Below are 13,309 nucleotides of genomic sequence, written 5' to 3'. Positions count from 1 at the left end.
GTCTATTGTACTCAACCCAATATTTTCATTTGCTATAGGAATGCTCTATCAATTTGGATTGGCACAAAAGAAGTAACACTAGAAGGATTGCCTTTGTGTGCTTTGGTATTTGAAGTGTACCATCAATATATGGAATCATCTATTAAAGCAAAATTGACTTCCACAAGTATTTTGATTTGGACTAGGATTGATGTGGTCACAAGATGATCCTAGCCTTTAAAAAATCCCATTTTGTAAAGAAATGGAGGATCTCAATCTCCATGCTAGCTAATTGAATCCCTTCACAAGCAACAGGAAATCATCCATGATGTCAATACCATTCTTTATCATATTTGAGAGATGATAGACCACGTTGCAAACTATGAGGGTAACTATTACATTGTCGAGGGTACATTACATTAGTTGGGCAAACTATGAGGGTAACTATTACATTGTCGAGGGTAGGTTATTTATTAGATGGTGGGGTACATTGCAAAAGCCTTCTATTTGTCAAATGGCCAAACAAAAAATGTGGTCATCAAAGGCACTAGTCACCCATTCATAAGCTCATACCTCTCAAAGGGGATCAAAATTATCTTCCATGAGGGCCTGCTAGAACCAAATTAAATGGTCAGACCTCTCAAACCATTCTTATGTAGCAATATATAAAAGACAAGGGGGAGTCACTCCTACTAACGCTTAGATCCAACCGAGTACTTTGGAGGCCATACCTCCCTTGTCTTCAATATGTGAGTCCCTATCATGAGAGAAAAATGACAAATTGCTTGTGTCCCTACATCCACGAGCCAGCGGTGGGGGTGTTTGTAGATTGACGTCAACATGACTTGCCCGTGTGCCTACCTAAGACTCAGGATCCAGTAGGAAAAGTGTCCGAGTAGTCGAATCGTGTTCAATTTCTACATTGCCTCACCTAAGTGTGGAGTTCTATTGATTGAACTAGTTGTAGCTATTATCGAGACTATCATGGTAGCACTTGCATTGTCAACTATGCCTTCCCTTTGAGCTATTTTTATAATCTTTGGGATGTGAGGTTGTCCTTCTAGGCCTATGATGTCACCTTCATCATTGGAATCTTTCCTTCTATGAGGTACACCTGGGTGCTCCATGGATTGGTCTAAATCTTAGAGGAGTGCTATTTTAGCATGGAGACTGCTTGACATAGCACTTCATTCTCTGCTTGGCTTTGTTGTTGCAACTCAATATTTAGTCCACTTAGCACGTTAGTATGCTCTTCCTAGTGCACCATTAGCTTCCTTTGGGAGGATATGGTCTCTTGAGCTATCTTAGGAGAACCCGTGGCCTCATTACATTGGTGTAATGGAAGGCCATGGTCGATCTGGAGTTATTCATGCTCAAATTGCAATTGGATGAGCTTGCTAGCTATCTCTTTTCCCTTGTCTACAAGCAACTCCACTATTTCATTGTACCAGTTCTTGATCTCCGTTACATACTATGGACAATCCTGGTGCTCATAGAATGTTTCTTGTGGTGGGATCAATGTGTTGAAAATGTGGTGAGTCATGTGAGCTTCCTCTAGGGTTGATTCCTAAGATGCTGACAGTTCTCAGTAATTTTGGGCTAGATAAGTCCTTAAGATAGAAGAGGAAGTTTATACCTCACCTAGTATCACATGTCTAAGAGGAGGAAAGCAAGGTACTTCCCTGCCAAATTCTGGAGAGGAGATGCAACATTTTCAAGCTTGGTGGTATTGATCATCCTACCTCTCATATGAGATTTTCCTTTTCCCTTGCTATCCTTCTTTTTCTTTGGTGCATCAAATGCATTTGGGATCTTTGAGGAACTGCCCTCTTGTGGTGGTTTATCTGGACTTGAGGCTTGAAGGTCACTAAACCCAATGCCCTCATCTATAGGATTAGAGGCTACATGGTCTAGTTGAGCCACCACAATGTCAACTTCTGTCAAGGCACAATGCCTATACCTAGACTCAGAGCCTTAGAGGTGACATCAGTGGTTTGGACCTACTTTTTTGCCTTCGCTACTAATCTTTGCATTTCTTCAACAACTTTCTCCAAACTGTTAGGATTTCTTGCTTCCTTATTGGACTCGTTAATAATTGGTGCCTCCATCTGGAGTAATTTTGATCATTGGTGGGACTTCCTCATTGCATTACACTTCCCCTTTGTTGTGGCCTCCTATATCACCCATCTCATGCTCTGAGGTGACCTATTTCCCCGTGTCTTCTTTGGCTAAAACATCCTAATTTCCCATGATCTCTAGCTCTCTACCCTCCCCCCCCTCATCAGTGTGGCTACCTCATTGATTGTGTTGATGCTAGATGTAACCTCCTTGTCACCTGGTATATCCTCCTATTGAGTTGGTGAGGTTAAGTTCCAAGGTTAAGAAGGATGAGGCTTGTGACTGATGGGAGAAGCTGGTGGAGTAGGAGAATCTTGTTATGAAAGGGTATCTAATGAAGAAGTCACTATATGAGTCCACGGAGGAGATGTGGGATTTTTGGGGATTGGGGAATGGGAGGGGTTGGAGGTTCCAAGCAAGACTCGACTATAGTTACCTCAGGGTCTTCTAAGATGTTGCCATACCCTAGCTACCTGTCTCCTCTTAAGCAACTTCTTTCTTTGTCCTAGTTGATGCTACTGATGGCTCTCCTAATCCACTTGGAGTATTTGTCAACAATAGTCTTAGAGTAGGCCCTTCAGGATGTGGAGTCCCTGGCCAACCCATATCTCCTGATTCTAGTCGATGTTGATCATGCACAAGTCTAGCCTAAACTTGTGTTGAGCCTGGCATGACACATAGAAGCCCCAGTGTCAAAGGTCTCAGTAAAAATGGCAAGACAATCTGGACCTTATCTTCATAACCTAAAAGAGATTTAGCCACAAAATTTTGAGGTAGGTACTCGAGGCCCTTCTCAACCCAATGTACTTGGTTAAGAACCAAAAATAAGGGCTGCTTCTCAGCATCCTTGGCTTTGCTGATGAGGTACCCATATGACTAGGGGAAGACACCCTCTTCATAATGCTAGTCATAATGGGCCGCATTTGAATGTTTATTTATCTTGTAATGCCCGACTGGTAATGGTGCCAACTTGAAGACCTTGGCATACAACCACTTGTCTAGATGAACTCATCGGCCTTGAATATTAATACTATGTGTATCAACCTCATATGAGCTAAGGATCTCCTCCACCACTTTAGAACTCCACATATCTAACCATGGCAGATTAGCCATGTGCAATAGCTTGTTTTGCTTCAATACCTTGATGGTCATCGTTGGCGTTCAATCAGATATGGCCCTTGGAGTTACAGATCCACCTTTTGTCTTTTTCCATGTCTTTCTCCTCTCCTTGAAGCTAAAGAAACCATAGAATTGGCTGGGTTGGAAGGACGATGGAAACAGAGATAGACATATAACTAAGGTTGTGAAAGTAGTTATAGAAGCACATGCAAGACATGGGTAGTAGTTAGTAGGGAGCAACGGCTCATTGAAGTTGATATTCTACCACTTCCAGTGTCCCATGCAAAGATGGAAAGATAGCTCAGGTTGTGAGACCAATTATAGAAGCACATGCGAGGTATGGGTAGCAGTGAGTAGGGAAAGCTCATTGAAGCTGATATGCTGTCACTTCCAGTGTCCCATGTGACCCCTCAACCAAAACCCACTCAATGTAGTTTTCATGATTAGTGCCAGTGATGGTGAGTTTAAGAGACTAGCTATCACATGCATCCCATCAAGCCTTCGTAGTCTGTCTACTATAACCAAACTTATTGTTACACTCATGTATGGTTTGACCCAACTTCCTTAACCAACTTGGTTTTTGCACCCCCTTTGAACCCCATAGCCCTTGTGTTATGAGGCACAATGGGGAGCCTTATTTGATGTGTGCTAGACTACATCCAAAATAGATTTTGGAGAGCCCATTTTTTGCACCTTGTTTGAGCCGAGGGGACCCATGTTAGAGGCCCCATGGGGGACGATTGGAGGTCCCCCCAGCTCAAAGTGGCCTCAAATTGGGGCTCTTGGAAGCACCATCTTGATGTGCACTAGTAGACATCCAAAATGAGATTTAGAGAGCTCATGTTTTGCACTGCATTCCATGGGGTCCCATTAGCTCAAAAGGGGTGCAAAAAATGGCCTCAAATCAGGCCTCTTGGGAGTTCCATTTTGATGTGTGCTAGCGCACATCCAAAATCGGCCTCAAAAAATGGCCTTTAGAGAGCTTGGGTGTTACACCCCCTCGGAGCACCATAGTAGTAGCCCCTATGTTTGAGGCCCAATGTGGAACAATCTAAGGTCCCCTGGCTTGACGTGGCCTCAAATTGGGACTCTTGGGAGCCTCGTTTTCATGTGCACTAGCGCACATTTAAAATGGTCTTTGGAGAGCCTGGTTTTTGAAGCCCCTTTGAGATTAGGGACTCTATGTTGGAGTCCCCACAGGGAATTATCGAAGGTCCCCTTGTCTTGAAGTGGCCTCAAATCGAGACTCTTGGGCTTCAAAGAGTCTAAATGTTGCACCCCCTTTGAGTCGAGGGAACCCTGTGTTGAAGACCCTATGTGGAACTATGTAGGGTCCCTCAGCTTGAAGTGGCCTCAAAATTGCAACTTTTGGGAGCGCCGTTTTGACATGTGCTAGTGCACATCCAAAATAGGCTTTGGAGAGCCCAGTTTTTGCACCCCCTTTGAGACAAGGGCAACCCCACTCGATGGTGAAGAAATATGCTAGACGTACTGATAAGATCTTTGAAATTTGACTGTGCCAAAATTTGATTGTGCCAATTTTGGAGAACGGCTTTCATAGTAGTACTCGATGTCAGGTCAAGCCACACCTGCTCTTATTCCCTTCTTCGGACACATCTGGCATGATGGTAGAACCTTGTTTAGAGACATGTTCCCTAGTTTTTGAATTGGGGGCATTCCCATCCTTCATTCTTTTTTGTTCACAAAAAAGGGGGAAGGTAGAAGCTTTTCCTAAAGAATGCCTTGCCTGAAATTGACCAAAAAATTGCTCCACTCTTTGGCTTCATCTCGTCTTGCATTGGGAAGCTCACAAGGCATCTTAGGGCAGGATCTTATTTCTCTACTTCCGGAAATAGAGAATGAGAGAAGTTTATGCGGATACTCATTCTCTATTTCCACACAAGCTCCTTCGCTATTTCCGCATGAGCATTAGCTTATGCTTAACTTTCCGCATAAGCTCATGCTTATGCTTATGCATGAGCTTATGCGGAAATAGAGAATGAGAGAAGCTTATGCGGAAACTCATTCTCTATTTCCACACAAGCTCCTTCTCTATTTCCACATGAGCATAAGCATGAGCTTATGCTTATGCTTATGCTTTCCCCCTTCTCTATTTTCCCCTTCTCTCATTCGCATAAGCTCATGCTCACGCATAAGCATAAGCTCCTTCTCTACTTCCACATGAGCACCCCCAAGTCTCACTTTTATGATATGCTATGTTTCTCATCTTTGTTTCCAAGTGGTCAGCTGAGTCCCATGCTTTGTTTGTGAATTGCAGTCTCAAAAACGGTATCCCTACAAGTGGCATTAGGTATCAATCCCTAAGCTGCCACATTGCTGCTGCTAGAAAGGATTGGCTTTGAAATTGCACATGAAGCTTCTAACTCATACGACTTCTCTTAAGATCAAATTGCATTGAAGTGCCCACATGGAACAATCTGAGGTCCCCCCTGGTTGGCCTCAAATTAGGATTCTTGGGAACATCATTTTGATGTGTGCTAGCGCACATACAAAACGGGCTTTGGAGAGCCCGATTTTTGCACCCACTTTGAGCTAAGGGGATGCTATGATGCGGAACAATTGGGAGGTCCCCTGGTTCAAAGGGACTCTTGGGAGTGCCATTCTGATGTGTGCTAGCGCATATCCAAAATAGGATTCAGAGAGCCCGATTTTTACACCCCCTTCGAGCCAAGGAAACCTTGTTTTGAAGCCCCATGGGGAACAATCCTGGGTGCCCTCCCTCCCCCCCCGCCTCATAGCGACCTCAAATTGAGACTCTTGGGAGCCCCAATTTGATGTTCACTAGTGCACATCCAAAATGGGCTTCAAAGAGCTTGGTTTTTGCACCCCCTTTGAGCCTTGCAACCCCTATGTTTGAGGCCCAATGGGGAACAATCTAGGGTCCCCCCCTCCAGCTAAAAGTGGCCTCAAATAGGCACTCTTGGGATCTCTATTTTGATGTGCACTAGCACACAATCCAAAATAGGCTTTGGAAAGCCTAGTTTTGCACCCCTTTTGAGCCAAGGGGATCCTATGTTGGAGACCCCATGGGAAACAATCCAGGGTCCCCCTAGCTTGAAGTGGCCTTGAATCAGGACTCTTAGAAGCATCGTTTTGATGTGCATTATCACAAATCCAAAATGGGATTCAAAGAGCCCAGTTTTGGCATCGCATTTGAGTCGAGGGAACCCTGCACTGGAGGTCCATGCAAACCATTCCGGCTCCCCTTTGCTCAAAGTGGCCTCAAATTGACTCTTAAGAGCATTGTTTTGATGTGGGTTTTTGCACATCCCAAAAAAGCTTTAAGGAGTGTGGTTTTTGAACCCCCTTCAAGTTGAGGGGATCCTATCTTAGAGGTCTTGTGGGGAACAAGCCTTGGAGAGCCTAGTTTTTTCATCTGCTTTGAGCCTCGTAGCCCCTATGTTCTAGGCCCCATGAGGAATAATCTAGGGTCACCCTTGGCTCAAAGTGGCCTCAAATTGGGACTCTTGGAAGTGCTATTTGATGTGCACTAGTGCACATCCAAAAGAAGCTTTGAAGAGTTCAACTTTTACACCCCCTTCAAGCTGAGGGGACCCTATGTTCAAGGCCCCATAAGGATCAGTCACACAGGGGTCCCCCCCAGCTTGAAGTGGCCTAAAATCAAGACTCTTGGGAGCCCTATTTTGATGCCCTAGTGCACATACCAAAATAGGTTTTGGAGAACTCAATCTTTATACCCCCTTCGAGTTGAGCAAACTTTGTGTTGGAGGCAAAACAATCTCCAGCTCAAAGTGGCCTCAAATCGAGACTCTTGGAGGCCTATTTTTATATATGCTAGCACACATCCAAAACAAGCTTTGGAGAGCCTAGTTTTTGCACCCCCTTTGAGACAATGGGACCCTATGTTGGAGCCCCCATGGGAAACAAGAAGACTCAAGATATATTGATGGCTCTATACTTCATAGAAATCTAGAGGTACCTCAATATGATGGACCCTATTCAATATCATGAGGCTTTAGAAGTGATGCTTCAAGCATTGCAAGAATCCACAAAGACATGCTTGGCATATAATTGGTGGTAATGTCCTATTAGTTTGGAGGATGAGGCTGCAATTAGGCCTCTGGAGCTAGCTTTTACTTTGGGAGGTTCAAAGGTCTCGGTGGTGATCAAGGCACATATGTATGCTAAGGAGTGGCTATGTGGATTCATGTAAGACACCTTAAATGTGGCCCTCATCCAAGACATCAGTCAAGTCCTAATGTCCACCCATGACCTGTCCATGTCCATCAGTCAAGTCCTAATGTCCACCCATGACCTATCCATGTCCATGAGCTAGATGATAGTCCACCGACCTCTCCCCTACATCTTTAGGCTGAGGTTTAGCTTTTCCTATCACTTGTGGGTTGCTTTGAGAAGAAAAAAGAACAAAAGCAGGCATAGGGGCCATAATCAATGCTTGAAGGGACCACGGAGGAATACCTCCATGGTATTAGAAATGTTGCCATGGTGTTTATCAGTTACGATAATCAAGCTATTTTCTTGCGAGTAGGCCTTGGTATATTTTAAAAGATGAAATTGGGACTCATAGGGAGTACAGGACAAGGTACTGCATACAATAGAGAGAGATACTGATAATGCTTAGACAATGGTCTACATTGAGCAAAGAAGGGTGACCAATCTAGCTGCACAAGTGATAGCCATTAAAATTATGACGTGGCAAATTCTCAGCTTAGAATTTGTGAATTTTATGCATAACTCTGGAGCATTCTTAAACAACTTGGTGTGATCAGCTCCCTTTTCTTAGTAGTAGATTGTCTTAGCCTGTGCATGCTAGCCGAATCCCCTAAGGATAGAGGAGCCAGGGGTGGCCTAAAGTACCCTCGGCATGAGTGTTCCCTTAGGTCAAGCCAGGAGGTGAAAGGCATGAGTGGAAAGGGTGGGGAGAATGGTGTGACCTCGAAGGTTGCAAAAAAGGAGGTGGTGGTCACATCCAAGACAAAAGGTGATTATGGTCAAAAGGAAGCAAAGCGACTTCTCTCCTTTGTTAGAGAAAGAGGCTAAGAAGATCCTGCATGCTGACATGGTCTGTAGATCAAGAGAAGTGGATCTCTACTGGAAAATGATTTTGTCTTCTACACCGACCATCAAGCATTGCTTTATCTTGTGAACCGTCCGTGTACAACAGGAAGAATAACCAGATGGATCCTCTTGCTTTAAGAATTCAACTTCAAAATAGTGGTCCGCAACGGTGCCCAACACTACATTGCCAATCACATGTCTCATGTCAAGTCAGGAGAAGAAGCCACTGGAGTAGAAGATGACTTACCAGATGCCACACTATTTCAAATAGAGGTTGTTCCAAAGTGGTGTGGAGATATCATTGGGTACTTAATGATAGGAAGACCACCCCTTGAAATGAAAGCAGTAGATGCCAGAAAAATAATTCTAAATGCTGCACCCTATCAACTCATTGCAAGACAACTGTACAAGATGGGCAAGGACCAGATATTAAGAAGATGTGTAATGACTCATGAGATCATGCCAATTTTGAGTGAAGTCGATGAAGGCATTGCAGGAGGACACTTCCAAGGGGAAGCCCCAACAAGAAAAGTTCTCCTTGCAGGCTACTGGTGGCCAACACTGTGGGTAGATGCCTATGAATATGTAAAAGGCTGTGATGTATGCCAACAGACTACTGAACCACAACACAAAGACTTCAATCCCCTAACAACAGTTGTTGCACAAAAAAAATTTGAAAAATGGGGGATTGACTATGTGGGTCCCATCCATTTAGCAGCAAAAGGAACACAGACATGCTACATCATTGTGGCCACTGATTACTTTACGAAATGGGCTAAAGCTAAAGCAGTCAGAAAGGCAGATGCCAGAAGCACAGCAAGATTCTTATATGAAAATGTGATCACCTGATTTGGATGCCCCATTAAAATTGTGTCGGATAGAGGCACACATTTTGTCAATGAGGTAATCCAAGAACTCTTGTCTGGCTTTATGGTAATCCATAGAAAAAGCACACCCTACTACCCCCAAGGGAATGGACAAGCCGAATCCACCAACAAAATGATATGCATTATCCTCACCAAGGTAGTAGAACCACAACGTTTTGATTGGACAGAGATACTGAATGCAGCCTTATGGGCATACAGCACCACACTCAAGGTCAGTACAGGGAACACACCTTTTCAATTGGTGTACGGCCTTGAAGCTATGGTCCCACTAGAATTTGTAATACCAAGTCTATGCATAACAATACAGGAACGCATGGGAGACCATGAATCCTTGAAAGAAAGACTCTATCAGTTGGAGAAGCATACAGAAACAAGACTAGTCACCTACCATGCCATGACAACAGAAAAACATAGAAGAAAGGCATGGTTTGATAGAAATCTTAAAGCTAAAGACATCAAGGAAGGTACCTTGGTCCTGTTATACAATGCCAAAGTACACAAGGGGAAACTGAAGTATCTAGGTCAAGGACCCTACCGAGTAAGAAAGATGAATCTCATCAGAGTTGTGCTGCTAGAAACATTGGATGGAGTCCCATTCAACAAAACAATAAATAGGAGCCGACTGAAGCACTACTACTTCAACACGCAAGCCATCCCCAACAAAAATAAAGATTTGGGAAACCAAGTCTTCCTTAGTTAGGATTAGATTGTTATGTGCACACTCACTAGCATATGCACATTTTTGCACATATAGTTTGCACTAGATTGTTACATGCACACTCACTGCATATGCACGTTTTTGCACATTTAGGAAGACCTAATCAATTTCGTATTAGGGATGATTGAGTCTTAGTTCCCTATTAAATCCCACAAATAAGCATATAGTTAGTCCCTGCCTAATCGACACATCACATGCACTTACATGATTTTGCATAGGCACATAATAGATTGCATCAATAATAGTATCACACACTTTCATTCCATAGTCTCCAAGCATGCAATGATATCACAAGCATGACAAGAAGCTATGCCAAAACCCAAGATGAATTGGCAAAAGAGTCTGTAGCCTCAGCAACAAGACCCCCGCTAAACATCACAGCCATCTCCTAAAATGCAAAAAAATCAAACTTGCATACAAACTTATCTACAAGCTCAATGATACGGGTGCAATCGCATCCAACATGTATGCAAGATAGCGAGAAATGCCAGCCTCAACAACGAGACCCCCGCCAAACCTCTTCCCAGGAAGATTCAATGTTAGAGTCCGTAGCCTCAGCAACGTGATCCCCTCTGAAATTCACAATTGTCTACCCGTCCTCAAGAGGAGATAAGCTACCAGGAAACGGAGCAAAATTTGTATGGTGCCAAGGCTTTATAGCAGGATCGGCTGGCATGACACAAGTTCCACAGCCACTGGACTAAAGGCATGGCAATTTAGTTACGTGCTCACAATAAGCCATAACCCGAGGATGGGTAATAAAATGGATTTGGGAGTATGTTGTCTCTGTGCCAACATGGACTTAGGTAGAACAAAATGTGTGTATAGAGTAGCAGCAAAGCTCTGCTTGTACTTGCATAAGGCTAGAAATAATCCCTCTTAGAAATCCAACTTGCATGTTCTATATGCAAGTTCTACATACAACTCCTAAATGCGAGTTCTACATGCGAGTTCTACATGCAACTTCTACATGCAACTTCTACATGCAACTCCTACATGCGAGTTCTACATGTGAGTTCTACATGCAACTCCTACATGCGAGTTCTACATGCGAGTTCTACATGCGACTCCTACATACAAGTTCTACATGCGAGTTCTACATGCAACTTCTACATGCAAAAACTACATGCGAGTGCTACATGCGAGTTCTACATGCAACTCCTACATGCAAGTTCTACATGCAACTCCTACATGCGAGTTCTACATGCAACTCCTACATGCGAGTTCTACATGCAACTCCTACATGCAAGTTCTACATGTAGAGAGAGAATGTCTTACAATTCCTACATGCAGAGAGAGAAGCTCTCCAACTTATATAAATACCCCATAATGGAATGAAGCCCACACTCTTTGGGGCATTGTGTTGAGTTCTACTTTGGTATTCCAAGCAATTGTCTCAAGTGTCCATGCTTCCTTGCACTCCACATCCAAAAGCATGTCCTAACCTTGCAACTCCTCCTCCCCTCTCCTCCAACCTTACACCCCATCCTCTCCCTCTCCTCCTCCCTCCTCCTCCTCCCTTCTCCTCCTCCCTCTTCCTCCTCCTCCTCCCTCCTCCTCCTCCTCCTCCCTCTTCCTCCCTTCTCCTCCTTGCTTCTCCTCCTCCTCCTCCTCCTCCTCCCTTCTCCTCCTCCCTCTTCCTCCTCCTCCTCCTCCTCCCTCCTCTCTCTTCTTTCCCCCATGCTCTTACACCTTCTTCCTCTCCCACTCCTATGCTCCCCCTAAACCCTTAATTCCTCAACCCTTAACCTCCATGATCTACGAGGGAGACGAGTTCTCCACCATGTACTCTATCTACCCTGAACCTTGGATCCTCCTTCTAACCTTGGAACTCTTCTAAACTCTGGAACCTCTCTCTAAACCTTGGAATCTCCTTCTAACCCTTGAAACTCCTTCTAAACCTTGGAACCTCCTTCCAACCCTTGAACCTCTTCTAAACTCTGGAACCTCCTTCTAACCCTTAAACTCCTCCTAAACCCTGCAACCCCCAATGAAGACGAAAGCCTTCATTACCTCAACCATGATGATACATGTTCCTTTTACACATGCATGCACTATGTTTGCTTACCACACTTAAGCCTACGTCTCTCATCAGAACAGGATTCGAGGTCCTAAGCTACACTTATACTACAAACGACAACCCCGATACATCTGTGACTTGAGGAAGGGCCCCCCCAGCGAGCTATCCCTTTCTCGCAGGAGATGGAGGCGAGGTGCTACACGCTTCCCGTGCATGAGTAGGTGACAAAAAGCCTCGGAACCCTGCATACTGAGAATACCTTGCTCTTCCTACAGAAGCCGTAGGAAAGAGCCAACACTCGACATAGTGAAATAGATGATGGAAGATAAGTTTGATGCAACCACTATTGCATGCGACATGTAAGAAGTCCATCAAAACATATCAACTCAAACATCAAACATCAAACATCAAAAACATGCTCCAGTCCATGATATCTAGTGGACAGTCATGGCATAGTAGTGTGGGGGTGCAAGTGGATGGGAATTCACAGGTCAAATTTTTTTAAATCATGGCTTGGAATGTGAGGGGGTGTTGTGATAGCACCAATCCAAAAGGTAGCATCAAAGTCATCAAATAATCCAACCATTGGTGGTGCTATTATGAGAACTCAATGGTGGATTAGATGGTAGTATTTATAGTTTGTATGCATGAAGTTGGGTTTCATCATCTTTCTCAATTGCCCATGTAGAGGAAGGGGCCACCAGCGGTCCACATATCACTGGTACCAAAGGAATTGTTCAAAGATGAAGATAGATGTTTGATGGCAATTTTAGTTATAATGGATAAGTTCAAATTCAAAATTGCCAGTGTGTATGCTCCATGCCGGTTGTAGGAGTGTGAAAGGTAGTGACATCCTTGCCATAAGATTCTCAAAGTTTTTGCATCTCTGGAATATGCTACTAGTAAAATGGGGCAATGAGTTGGGGTAGACCTAGATAAAGCATATGATAGGAGTAGGAGGGATTTCCTCTTGAAGGTGCTTGTTGATAGGTTAGGGTTTGGGAAGGGGTTGTATAGCAAGGTGTCTTGTCTCTTTGGTAGTGTGTCCACAATAACATCATGCCATGGAGAGGATCGAATTGAGTAGGTCTATCCAGTAGGCATGCTCATTGTCCCTTGCTCCTTGCCATTAAGTGGTTCAAGGATAAGCTGAAGTCCAAGATAAGATGTTGGCATGGCATAGTGCTTTGGTGGAATGCCATATTTTTAGTCCTCTAGCACAACAACCACCACATAACATGACATTGATCTAGAACTTTAGGAAGGAGCATTGGTTTAAGATAGAGAGGTTGTTTCAATCCTTTCTATGGACCAAAGATGATGGTCAAAGGTGAATGCACACTATATGGTGGGAGATGTTGAAAGCACCAAAGCAACAAGGCTACTTGGGCCTCCTCAACATTGGCC

The sequence above is a fragment of the Dipteris shenzhenensis genome, chromosome 29, assembly GCF_047967505.1.
Source record: "Dipteris shenzhenensis isolate YYH24624 ecotype China chromosome 29, Dip_SZ_1.0, whole genome shotgun sequence".
NCBI classification, from domain to species: domain Eukaryota; kingdom Viridiplantae; phylum Streptophyta; class Polypodiopsida; order Gleicheniales; family Dipteridaceae; genus Dipteris; species Dipteris shenzhenensis.
This window is presented reverse-complemented; position numbering follows the sequence as displayed.